At 38.8% G+C, this 13,841-nt stretch overlaps 1 protein-coding gene across 1 annotated transcript in view; it reads right to left on the bottom strand.

Moving 5' to 3' along the window:
- Nucleotides 1-13,841, bottom strand: part of LOC135235089 (copine-5-like) — a 225,068-nt gene that overhangs the window by 144,213 nt on the left and 67,014 nt on the right. The gene's annotated exons all lie outside the window — the stretch shown is intronic.

The raw sequence follows: 13,841 nt of genomic DNA on the forward strand, positions 1-13,841 counted from the left end.
TGAGCACTGAATATTTTCTATGGCAAGTCCAGTCATCTGTATCTAAAGTGTACTACTATAGGTCATACAGAGGAAATCGCATAACAGAAGTCACCAAAGTTGGTGGTTTGACACATCTTTGAATAATCCAGGAGCATAAATGCACAAAGACCCATCCTGGCAATACAGAACAATTACATATTATTAAACACAGGGTACATGAGAGCAAATTCAGCGTTATGTAATCACATTCACCGGTTAAAGACATCCCCCAAGTCATACATATGAAGAAAGAAGGCATTTGCCATTACACCAAAATCATTCAAATACTGGCATTAACCAACCGAACCGAAGAGTATGTTTTTTGGAATGTTTTTTTTTTTTAATTTAAAAATTCTAAGTCAATGTCCCAGAACTCCATTGCTTTCAATTAGTAGCAGTGACTAACGTCAGCATTAGAATGTACAGTTAAGAGAATTCTAATCACATATTTGGGATTGTGCATTTTATAGGGTTAATCTGATAAGAAGGGAGCAGTGAAGAATAATTTTTGGATTCCATTTTTGCACCTTGGGAATTCTAATGTAGTTCTACAGGATGCAACCAGGGGAGCACCACATAGCCCAAAACAAATTCTGCAAGATGAGAGGCCCTTTTAATGCGGCTATTTCACCTGAAAATGTGTGTAAACACCATTTTGAACATTAGGCACATTTCCGCTTGGTAGAAGATCTTCTATGCAGAGAGTACATCTTGAATGGGAAGCTCACAGTATGAAGACACTCCAAGCTACTTCAACTCTACAGAATGTGCACTTTACTCATTAAGATTACAATTAATAATACAGGGACAGAAGATGATTGGAAAGCGCATGAATAAGTGATCCCGTCCCATGTGGAAACGTTACCTTAAACTGACACTGCGAGTAAAGAAATGTGACATTCATTTATAACGACGAAAAGGAACTGCAGGATCACAGTGCGTTTTGAAAGCTCTGGAAGTCAGGCCTACAACATGGGTCAGTGAAGCGTACCCAAAGTAATGGTCCAGGTGATCTAAACCAGTGCAGACCTGCCACGGCACATTTGCAGAACACGTCACCTTCATATTGTCATCTTGCGAGGCCACACAGCTAAGTGTTCATATACTTTCTTTATCCATTTTATACTTTATAAACTTATACTGCTTACATATTTTACATGTATAAAGCAAACATTGCTTTATACATTTGCTACACATGCTGGATACATATGAACTAATGTGCACCATCATATTACTACAGGTCTGTCCCTTTTGCCTCTATGCAGCAGTAGAGAATGGCAGGTATTTTAATAAGCAGGTCAAATACTGAAGGAGAAGCCTTTATATTTCGGTGTTGTCCTGTCACAATACACACGTGACAAAATTCTCAGGAACGGGGCTTGTGCAGTGACCATTCAAGGGGCAGGTGTTCAAAGTGAGGAAAAGGCCACACCCAGTTATTCTGCAAAATCCATTTTTACCAAATATGAATGAATGAAAGTTAACCAAAGCACTAGTAATAACAAACTTTTATTGTTTTTATGAAATCGAAGGGGCATGTGGGGCAACAGGGGCTGAGGCCCGAGCACCAAGGAAAAAATGCAGAGGAGTGACCATTACATTTTGGGGTGGAGTGTATTTGAAAATACACAACAAAAATGCTGATCAAATGATGTATACAAGAACTGAAGGGCAGAAGCAGGCAGAGGTCAGTGAAGTGGACATGTATTTGTGAAGGAGTGAGGAATCTCGGAGACCAAACGCGACTGAGCAGGGATTCTCTAAGCTATCCACCTGACCGGAATAACCACTAAGTCTCGAAGAGACAAAAGAATAGTGGAAAAAAATAAACTAAAAGAACAATACTCCTAGGGGAGACTATCCCAAAGAAAAAGCTGTAGGGGCCCGAGAACAGGGTGAAAAAAAACTAAGGCTTAAGGAGTATTGAGTAAAACAAAAACAACATTCTGAAATAAAGGAGAACGTGAAAATTAAGACAGCCCTCGCCCAGAGAACTGTCAAAAGAATTCACTAGAGAGTAGTACAAAGGGGCAAGGACAGTGGTGCTAACTTTGTAGCCCACAATCCAATCACTACCAAGTTCAGTTCCGCAGTAACTCTTTGCGTGAACAAAGGACGCAAAAGAGGAACTGATCTAGTACTGAACAAACACAGAATCTCTTACCAACCAGACCAAGTTACCGACTTTCGTGTAAAGCAAGTGACACTAAAGCAAGGCTTAATGGTTTGCTTGGGGTTTAAATAGAGCGCCAACAGGTGCAAATCGTAAACACAGATTTGCACGCCCATAATTCAATCAAGGAAAAAGGCTGTAATAACTGAAGAAATGACGCAGGATGGAAAAGAAATGATGATAACACCCGAAACCATGACAGTAGAAAGCTGAACTGAAACTTTAAACTTCAGTTCACAGCTCGTTTCATTTCTCAGAAGTATTCGCTCTCATTGTTTGAAACAAAGGCTTTTGGACAACACAATTTAATGTGAAAATAGGCTGACTACCACCTAACTAGGAGGATGATATATGATGGAGATTAAGATTCCCTAACATCCACACTTTTTAAATGGTAGTTGCATTCCAATAGTAGGAAAAAATGTATATATAATAAAAAAATCAATAAATTGCCACGGAATTTATGTACACGACTTGTGTCTTACTCATGATTGAGTGTCACAAATGCAGCGTATTGGGTTAACCCAGTGGAGAAAGAACACATAGGAAGGCCAAAAAAACGGCACAGGTGTACCCATGGGGCAACAAGCTGTGCTGCTTTGTGAGCAGCTTGGATGCCACAGCCGCCACACCCGCCACAGCCGCCACAGCCGCCATGCGTGCCCTGCAGACGCTGCCCGAGTACGGTGACCTCACACACTCTGAGCTAACTACAGCTCACAAGTGCATTCTGGGAAGTGTTTATACTCAGATCGTGTCAGTTTGCATTCCACACATCCTAAGCAATGGGCCTGCCAGCTGTACTGCCATCAGAAAGTTGGCCTGGTTTCTCTTTCAGGTCTCCTGGCAGAAACTGTAATCGCCAACTTGATTATCGTTGTGGAAAATGTATTCTCCCGCAAGTGAAGGGTTGGACTATCAGCGTTTCATTCACACCTGACCATGAAAATGACCCCTTAATGGAGCCCGAACATACAGTACAGTCCATTTTACTCCACAGAGAACCAGAGTTTTAGGTGAACATGCTGTAAAACACAACAAAGAGGGATGGGCAAAGTTGTGCAAAAATATATTGTTACAAAATAGAAATAGCTCTCAAAAATATGTATATAAACTATAACCAAAATGACGATATAAACTGAGGATCATATGAAGTGCTATTTGATCACAAAAAAGAGGCTAGTAAATGCAAATGCATATTTCAAATACTTGCATTTGAAATCCTGTTCATCCCGGACAGCAGACAGTCATTAATCTTTTCTGATGGACCTTTTCTGAGCTCTCATTAGTATAGCTTTGTAAATCAAAACTCAAGTCTCCAGTTACTTGCATATTCATTTTTTGATTGCCATTGCACCTGATTGCTTGCAAGCAGACGCTGTCAGAATCTGTCAAACGGGAGGATTTTTTCTCTCCCTCTCCTCATCTAGCACTGTTCTACTTACAATTGCATATTCTGATTGCGCCCTGGTCGAATGCATCACCATGGTTGATTTTTTCATTTTCCCAATATAGCTAATTATAGTTTTCGACAAAAATGGAAATAGGTGTGTGTACAAAAGCATATAAAATGGTATGTGGGAACAGATACTGGATGCACTACTTGATTAAAAGGCTTGAAAAATCATTGGAGCTTATTGGCCACAGATCCAAGAATCAGGAATCTACCATATTATTACGGCAATTAAAGTCTCCGAGGGAAGTGTCTGAATAAGAAGATTAAATGAGTGAATCCCTAGACTGAGACAGGCTAAACTTAACCTCATTTAACGACCGATTTTGTTAAATAACATCCCTTGGGGAAACAACATTTTTGATCTCCTTTTATTGCTAATTAACAGTAATAAGTGTATATATGCACATTCACCTGCATTCAGCTCAGATTTCAGGTGTCCCAATAAGAAAATAAGAACCTGTTCTTGACTATTTTGTGAGAGCTGAGAGTAACTGTTTCATATTAACCTCTTAGAGAAATCCCCCTAGTGGTTGGCACGCCGGCGTGCCTAGATTGCTCAACTCAGACATTCATTGCTCCTGCTACTAAAGTATGACTTTAAAACAGAAACTCTGTGTTCTGGTTTCATTAGTAGATGATACACGGCAACTATGCCGAATGCGGAATCTCGCAGCAGCACCATTGTCGCGCAGGCTGTTCATTTAACACGCCCCCCTCCCTGCAGTCCCATCTGCAACTACACCCCTCACCCATGACATAATAGACAATGTTGCCTATCTGGGCATTCATAAAAATATTCTTTCACCACTCAAAAATTGTATTCAGTCATAGCAACATCATCCAACAATAGCCCTAAGATGCAGTATACCAATACAGCAATGAAAATGCTGCTCATTGATTAACAAAATAAACAAGACAATTTAAAAAAAAATTATACCATGCCATTCTACAGTCAATATTTGGGACTAAATATTGAATAAATATACAACCTTACCATTGGTTTTACCCGTAGAGATGTCCCTTTTGAGGCTGAGTGGTCACATATTGTCTTGGATAATCCGTTTGTGTAATATACGTGCATTTGTGATGCCTGGGTACCTTCCAAATCTGTGCATAATAGGCTACAGCACAAGCTGTTTACGGTGTTGTCGCTCTTTCTGGTACAGTCTGGCTTGATCGACAATTAATCGATCGAATAGGTGACAGAATAAGCTTTCTAACAATGTATATGTATATATGTATTTTGGAATAGCGTTTTATAGCTCAACGTAACCGCAAGTTTTCGCATAATTGCATTCACTCTGTGGTAGCAGTAAAAAACACGGCACCTGACGAAACTTTATCAATGATTTTTGTAATTTCTTGGAAAATATTATTATTATTGAGGACTTCTGTGCATAGCTAAGCCATATGTTTGCTGATAGTCCTAGCTGACATCGTTTTCTGGAGTAAGACAGAACAGGAGAGAACGACTGGACTGATTTACTGTCTCTGTCTCCATCTACTCAATAGAGTAGTAACATTTCAACATTTCTACGTAAGTATTATTGCTCAAAATATTTTGGTTATATACGTTATTTTTGAAATTGAGTGTCTTTAAATAGCTTATTGGTATTTTATAAGGAGAATATATGCATTATTTTTTAATCTGATATCAATGTTTCATCTTAAACCTTCATAAGGAGCTCATTTATATGCTTTATAATGGGCAAAAAGCATTTTATTCATTTTTGGAGAGATTTTGGATATGTTTCTGGACCCCTAGATATTTTAGACCACTGTACTGACGGAAAGTCTATAATTCCTACTTGAAAATGATGCAACAGTGAGGTTACTGAGTCAAAACAGTTGATTTTTAGTGAAATACGTAAATATGTTGTAATTTACAGCAATGAATAATTTAGAAATTTTGGATAGATTTGGAGACACTGGGTACACAGCTTAGTTTTTGCTTCATGGATCTTTTGTAGTTCTACATACCCACCCTTAGATTTTATGAACTTGTGGTCAAGAAGTTTTTGATTGAGGACATGTATAGTTTAACCTGTTATATACATGCAATCTCTCTCAGTATTTTATTGCAAACTAAAAAAGAGCAAATTCATTTTTGATTTTTTGCCTAGACAATTGCATTTGTGGCACCTTTGTTCTTCCAAAATTATGAATTTAAACTACTCTAAGTTAGCATCGTAAATTATATAAATGTCTTGCATCATTTAACCCTCCTGTTACGTTGCGGGTCAAATTGACCCTTTTTAAAGTTTGAAAATCTAGGAAAAATACTTAAAATTATTTTTTCAGTATGAAACTTCTTCTACTGGCCTTAATTAGTGTAATCAACATTTTAAATGAAAATGGTTCATTTCATGTATTTGCAAACCCCCCCTGTATGGGGATTGACCCGGGAACATTTTTGCTGTACCTAAAAAATGAACAGAACAGGAGGGTTAAGTCATTTCTTAAGTCTCTGTGGTGTTCACATCTGGAGTTATAAAGCTTTAAGTAGGGTACCCCTATTTAATCCTACCAAGGATTGGCCAGATTTGGCATGTGCGCTAAGGGGTTCATTGTAGCACAGGATTTGCATCTAAATGCAATATGAGAATATAGGCATCAATTGCCTACTGTACATTAAGCTGAAGGTTCTTTTGGCTTTAAAAGCACATTCTCTGTGAAATAGTTAGCCACCACTGTTAGCATGTGTATGCCTGTTATGTATCTGTTTCTTTACTTAACACAGAAGTGCATCCTGTTCCTGTTGGGCTAGCATGTATGGAGCCTTGTTTTTCTACTAATTACTCTGAATCAGTTATCTAATTAGCTGTATACACCAATACTGGTTCACTACCGTCTATATAGGGACACAAGAACAGTGTTCAAAGACTGCCATTGTGATTCACACACTTATCAGTGCAGCTAAAATGTCAGATCACATACGACTGGGCTAATTCATTAACTGCAGAAGCTGGCATAAAATAGCACTTTCTGAGACTGGTTTTTCATAAGAGCTTTATAACTCCCTTATAAGCACTATCTTGGATCTTCATAAACATTACCTAGACAATTATAAAAGCTCACTGTATGCCAGTAGCTCCAAAAAAGCACATGGTGTCTATAACTTTATATGCCATGGTAGTGTCACTTGTTGTAGCATGGGTAATGTCACTTCACATATCAAGGTTGCTGATATAAGCTTTTATAACTGTCTTTGTAGAGTTTATGAAGGTATGAAGGTTTATATGCCATGGTAATGTCACGTGCTGTAGCACTGGTGATATCACACAGTACATGCCTATATGTGGTTACAAATCGTATAGGCTATATGTATTTAATGTACTTCTCATGTAGGACTTATATGAAGGACTACTCCAGTGGTTCCAAACCATGTTCTTGGAGAGCTACCTTCCTATAGGCTTTATTTTCAACCTTAATTTGGCACACCTGATTCTACTAATCAGCAGCTCAACAAGATCTCTCGCAGCTGAACAAGATGTGTTTTGTTAGGGTTGGAGCAAAGATCTACAGGAAGGTAGATCTACAGGGCTGGGAACCACTGGACTAGTCACAAAACATGTTACTGGTTTTTACCCAGGGCAAGTAGCGTAGCTTATAATTACTTGTTCATCGATTTCATACAGAAGTGTTTGAATTTTAATGTACAACAGCATGTGCACAACAATGCCAACAATACCACACTGCTTTAGCAATTTACTAATTTCTTCTGTCCCAAACAGATTCTACTCATTTACATATTTAAAAATATTGAAGCGTATTTAATGAAACAGAAGATGATAAAGGGTTTTCCCAGCTTGCAACACTGTATACTTTAGAATTAGCATTGGAGAAAAATAAGCTTCATATTACTGGTGTCCCAGAAGATGATGATTTAGGATCAGGTCTTCCCTGTCTACACCAAGGTATTATTGCTGGATTATCACTCTTACTTTGAGATGTTTTATGAATATAAGATTTGGTATTGAATTTGCATGACACAGCTCAAAAAAATTCAACCTGAAAGCCGAATCTAGGACTGCAGTGCAGAACATTGCATTAATGTCATCAGCTGGGCAGTCAGTTTGGATGGGAACTGAAGCTAGTAGCATTGGAGAGCATTGGATGCAAATGCAGAGTATATTTCCTTGGTCAATGTTATGTGCACAAACAATACCTACAGCCAAGAAAGTGCCTATCTTCCCTGTACATGCACAAAAGTGTCTTTGCCAGCCAAATCCAACCATTTGAGCAGTCTGAATGTGGACTCTGGTTATGGCATCATGGCTTCCAGCACTTGGAAGCAGTCCATTTACCATTTACTTGCCTTTGGTTTTTGTACGGACCTGGGTCAAGTAATTATTTGAAACAATTTAACTCTTTAGATGCTAGTAAAAAATAATTTTAAAATTTAAAACACTCCAGCAACTCCCTTAGAATTTTCATTAAAACAAATCAACAATGTGTTTGGTAATGTCACTAACCCAAACTACATGAAAAAAAAATATTGTTGTGAATATTGGTGAAAACATGTTTCACGCACACTGTCAGTAATCTACAGAAATGCACCTGGTGCATAAAGGGTTAACCCTTTAGACACTAAATGTATTTCATACATAGTATCAGAGCTGGGTCAAGTATGTTTTTGTTTTGGATTCAAATACTTTTCTGTGCTTTATTGATTTTGCCTGGTGTAATTGAGCCTGCCAATATGACCAGCAGGCAGGTTTGCACTTTTTGAGAGTATTTCATTGGTTCCAATACACCAGACAAGATCAGTAAAGCATAAAAAGTATTTGAATCCAAAACAAATACGTATTTGCCCCAGGTCTGCATATTATTAAAGTTTACAGTACAATGCTACACCTGTACATAATTTGCATTGTACAGCAACATCAATTCCAGTGCCATTCAGCAACACTGAGTATCTTTATCACCACTGCTCTGTTGGGATGCCTTCAAAAACAACCACAGCAGAATTTGCAGGACTTTGTCCTTCAAGCTAACAAGAAACCAAAAAAATCCATGTGTGTGAGTGATGTCCTTCCTATGTAAAAAATCCAACAGGTTATGGCTCCTCATTCAAAAATGAAAAATATAACATTCAATCTCTCTTTCCACAACCCACACATGACAGAAAATAACCGGATACAATTTTAGGCTGCCTAGATCAGATCATGCAAAACGTGCGTTTTTTTAAATACAGATTCTGCCATTTAGGAAATTAAGACAGGAAAGTCATATGAATGTATGCAGATTGAAACATTTGCATTCTATTACAAAATTTTGTATTGAATTATGTGTATCACTTTACATTGCAATAGAAACATTATATCCATTATTTTATGTTCCCAAGTCTCATTCCCCACGTGTGGTTTTTGCATTTGTAAAATGTTGCTTTTGTTCATTTTTACCGAAATAGTTCTTACACATGCACAAATTTTGTATATGCATTAGCATGAACCCAACAGTGGATGGAGCTACCATTAGTCAATCAAAAACTGAATGAATCTAAATATTTTTTCTTTCCACATGTCAGCAGAAGTCAGGAAGTCATTGTCGACGCACAGTACATCTCAACCCATTTTGGGATTGATGGGGTGGCGGGGCACTCTCTAATCACCAATAAGAAGCAGCTAAGATTCCATTAGCTTAAATGTAATTACTGCACTGGCTCAGATTACATCAGAATTACAAGCCAGAGACGGTTGAGTGGAGAGCAGGCGAGTGTCAGGAGAAGAGGCCCAGCAGCACTCCCAGACTGAAATGAGTGCACTTCTCAAGGCCCAGCAGCACTCCCAGCATGAAATGAGTGCACTTCTCAAGGCCCCGCAGCACTCCCAGCCTGAAATGAGTGCACTTCTCAAGGCCCAGCAGCACTCCCGGCCTGAAATGAGTGCACTTCTCAAGGCCCAGCAGCACTCCCAGCCTGAAATGAGTGCACTTCTCAAGGCCCTGCAGCACTCCCAGACTGAAATGAGTGCACTTCTCAAGGCCCCGCAGCACTCCCAGCCTGAAATGAGTGCACTGCTCAAGGCCCAGCAGCACTCCCAGACTGAAATGAGTGCACTTCTCAAGGCCCCGCAGCACTCCCAGCCTGAAATGAGTGCACTTCTCAAGGCCCCGCAGCACTCCCAGCCTGAAATGAGTGCACTTCTCAAGGCCCAGCAGCACTCCCAGCCTGAAATGAGTGCACTTCTCAAGGCCCCGCAGCACTCCCAGCCTGAAATGAGTGCACTTCTCAAGGCCCAGCAGCACTCCCAGCCTGAAATGAGTGCACTTCTCAAGGCCCCGCAGCACTCCCAGCCTGAAATGAGTGCACTGCTCAAGGCCCAGCAGCACTCCCAGACTGAAATGAGTGCACTTCTCAAGGCCCCGAAGCACTCCCAGCCTGAAATGAGTGCACTGCTCAAGGCCCAGCAGCACTCCCAGCATGAAATGAGTGCACTTCTCAAGGACATGAGAGGGAGGGAGGTGGCAGGAGACCAGGACGGGGCTGGCAGGGGTTTCAGTTGAAAGGGAGAACACTGGGGATAATATAAGAGAAATAATGTCCCTTGTGTTTCTGCAGGAAGCAGAACTACATTCTAATGCACAGCAGTCCTAGGGGACGCTAACACAGGTACCCCCATAGGAAAACACAGTAGGCACCCTGCCTACTTAAAATCTAACCAAATTTTCAGGCCCACAAATAAGATTATATATACATATACAGTACAGGCCAGAAGAATTAGGCCACCTGGGTAAAAAATAAATAAATAAAATTTTAGGTATTGAAGATTTCAGTTAATCTATGAGTATTTATTGAATAACAAACCAAAGTACCAGTTCAATATCTACCTACAATAACACAAAAATATGAGTTTTACTTAAAAATAATCTTAGACATTACCTTACTCAAGATAGCCTCCTTTGGCATTAATTACAATTAAATGAATTATTGAAAGTCTATCCGATAATTTTGCAGTGGCAGATGGAGTGGTGGGTGGGAGGTGGAAGGGCAATTAATTTGACTGAAATTTTATCTTATCTAAAAGGATGTGTATCTGCCATTTCTCGGTCCAGTGTTGATGGCACTTGGCCTACTGGAATCTTTTCTTCTTGTTAACAGCAGGGCTTTTTTGCAGATACACATCTTTTTAGACAAGCAGGTCATCAACAAATCAGCAATTTAATTAATAATTGATATCTTTGATAATAATGAACAAATTAAATTGACTAAATTTATTTAAAATGTTGGATAAGTGAAGGTTTTTTATTGTTGATGCATTCGTGTTTGGTATTCAGAGTGCCGGACGTCAAACAAGGATGTTAGGGACTAAAGCTACTGGATTCTGAAAATGAGACATATTTGACTTAATCCTCACTCCCCCCGACACCCCTTAGCTGTGATATAATCCCAATATACCACAGCCTGGGGTGAGTAATTGCTTTTATCAAACAGTTACCACATATGATAATATAGACACAATCCACTTAAAACAACTTTTAACCCCTTAGCGCACATGCCAAATCTTGCCAATCCTTGCCCATTTAGGGGGTACCCTATTTAAAGCTTTATAACTCCAGATGTGAACACCACAGAGACTTGAGAAATGACATAAATGAAGCAAGACATTTGTAAAATTTACAATACTAGCTTAGATTAGTTTATATTCATAATTTTGGGCAAAAAATCTAAAATTAATTTGCTCTTTTTTTTAGTTCGCAATGAAATACTGAGAGATTGCATATATACAGCAGGTTAAAGTATACATGTCCTGGATCAAAAACTGTGTACCCAGCGTCTCCAAATCTACCCAAAATGTGCATTGCTGTAAATCACAACAACTCACAGTTGCATCATTTTCAAGTGGGAATTACAAGCTTTCCATCAGTACAGTGGTATAAAATGACTAGGGGTCCAGAAACATATTCAAAATCTCTCCAAAAAGGAATATAATGCTGTTTGTCTATTGTAAAGCATTTAAATAAGCCCCTTATGAAGGTTTAACCCTCCTGTTATGTTGCGGGTCAAATTGACCCTTTTTAAAGTTTGAAAATCTAGGAAAAATACTTAAAATTATTTTTTCAGTATGAAACTTCTTCTACTGGCCTTAATTAGTGTAATCAACATTTAAAATGAAAATGGTTCATTTCATGTATTTGCAAACCCCCCCTGTATGGGGATTGACCCGGGAACATTTTTGCTGTACCTAAAAAATGAACAGAACAGGAGGGTTAAGATGAAACATTGATATCAGATTAAAACATAAAGCAAAAATATTGTCACACAATGCTGTACAGTACCTAAATGTGTAATAATGAACTCTTGTATGTATTTCTATACTCTGTACTCTCGTATGTTTTCTTGTATGGGACGACATGAAAACAATTTTCAACCGTCCACCACATTTTGGCAATGTTCTAACACTTTCCTCATCACTGTTGCATGCATCACAAAAACTACTAGACTACCAACAAACGCTTACATTACATTGTGAAATATCCTCATTATAAAATACCAATAGACACTCAATTTCAAAAAGAACGTATATAACTGAAATATTATGAGCAGTAATACATACATAGCAATGATGAAATCTTATGTTTTCCGTAGATAGACACAGAGACAGTAAATCAATGATACAGTTCTATCCGCTTCTATCTTACTCCAGAAAACGATGTCAGCTAGGTCTATCAGCAAACACATATGGCTTAGCTATGCCCAGAAGTTCTCAAAAATAATAGTATTTTCTAAGAAATTACGAAAAAACATTGACAATGTTTCGTTATGCGCAGCATCTTTTACTGCTACCACAGAGTGAATGTGTAAGTGAAAGCGATGATAAGAAAACCTTTGGTTACGCTGACCTATACAACGCTATCCCAAAAGCAAAATTAGACATGTTATACATTGTTAGAAATCTTATACTCTCACCTACTGAATAAATGAATTGTCAATCAAGCCAGACTGTACTAAAAAGGGCGAAAATGGCGTAAACAACACGTGTGGTATTACGCACAGATATTTTGGAAGGTACCCAGGCATCACAAATGCACGTATATTTCACAAACAGATTGTCCAAGACACTATATGACTACTCAGTCTCAAAAGGGACATCTCTATGCGTAAAACCAATGGTAAGGTTGTATATTTATTCAATATTTAGTCCCAGACTGTAGAATGACATGGTATCATTTTTTTAAACTTTGTCTCGTTTACTTCGTTATTCAGTGAGCAGCGTTTTCACTGCTGTATTGGCATATTTTAGGGCTATTGTTGGGTTTATCTTGTTGCTATGACGGAATACGATTTTTGAGTGGTGAAAGAATATTTTTATGAATGCCCACATAGAAAATATTGTCCATTATGTCATGGGTGGGGGGTGTAGTTGCAGATGAGACTGCAGGGAGGGGGTGCGTGTTAAATGAAGGACCAGAGCGACAATGGTGGCGCTGCAAAACTGAGTATTCAGCATAGTCGTCGTGTATCGTCTACTAATGAAACTAAAACAGAGCGTTTCTATTTTTAACTCTTTTTTGGCTGCAGTAGCACTGAATGTCTGAGTTCAGTAATCTAGGCATGCTGGCATGCTGACCACTAGGGGCTTTGTGCTAAGAGGTTAATAACAATTTCATTACAAGAATAAATTACCTGAAAGTATTATTCTGCTGTATGCACATAGTACCAGGTGGTTGCTATACAATGCCAGCAAATTCCATTTGTTCTGCCAAACTAGCTAGCTAGCGAGCAAGCTAGAGTTAGTGAGTTAACAAGAGTTTATGCCTTATTTATGTTTATTTTGTACATCCCCATTGATTGTGCAACCACTGAAAAACTGTCCAACATCAGTGGGCTCTCGAGCACGTAGGGTGCTGTCAGCATAGACGTCGGCATACAGAACCATTTTATTTATTTTCCCATAGCAAGCTCACTGATTAAATGCCTCAATCAATTGCAGTTCAGATATGACTACCCTCACCAACGAAGTTGAAGGAACAAAACATTTTTCCCCATCCATCGACTATATGTCAACAGGGAGAAGTCCCCGAAACCCAAAGGATCCACTGATAATATATGGATAAGCATTAATATATTGCCAGCAAGACCTTGACTTTTTCGGATCATTATCAATATGGACAAAATCCCTCAAACAGCCAGTCCCCCACACTAAAAATGCACACCAAGCTTGCATCCTATACATATTCATAGGTATA

This window comes from Anguilla rostrata, chromosome 11 (genome assembly GCF_018555375.3).
Source record: "Anguilla rostrata isolate EN2019 chromosome 11, ASM1855537v3, whole genome shotgun sequence".
In the NCBI taxonomy this organism is placed as follows: domain Eukaryota; kingdom Metazoa; phylum Chordata; class Actinopteri; order Anguilliformes; family Anguillidae; genus Anguilla; species Anguilla rostrata.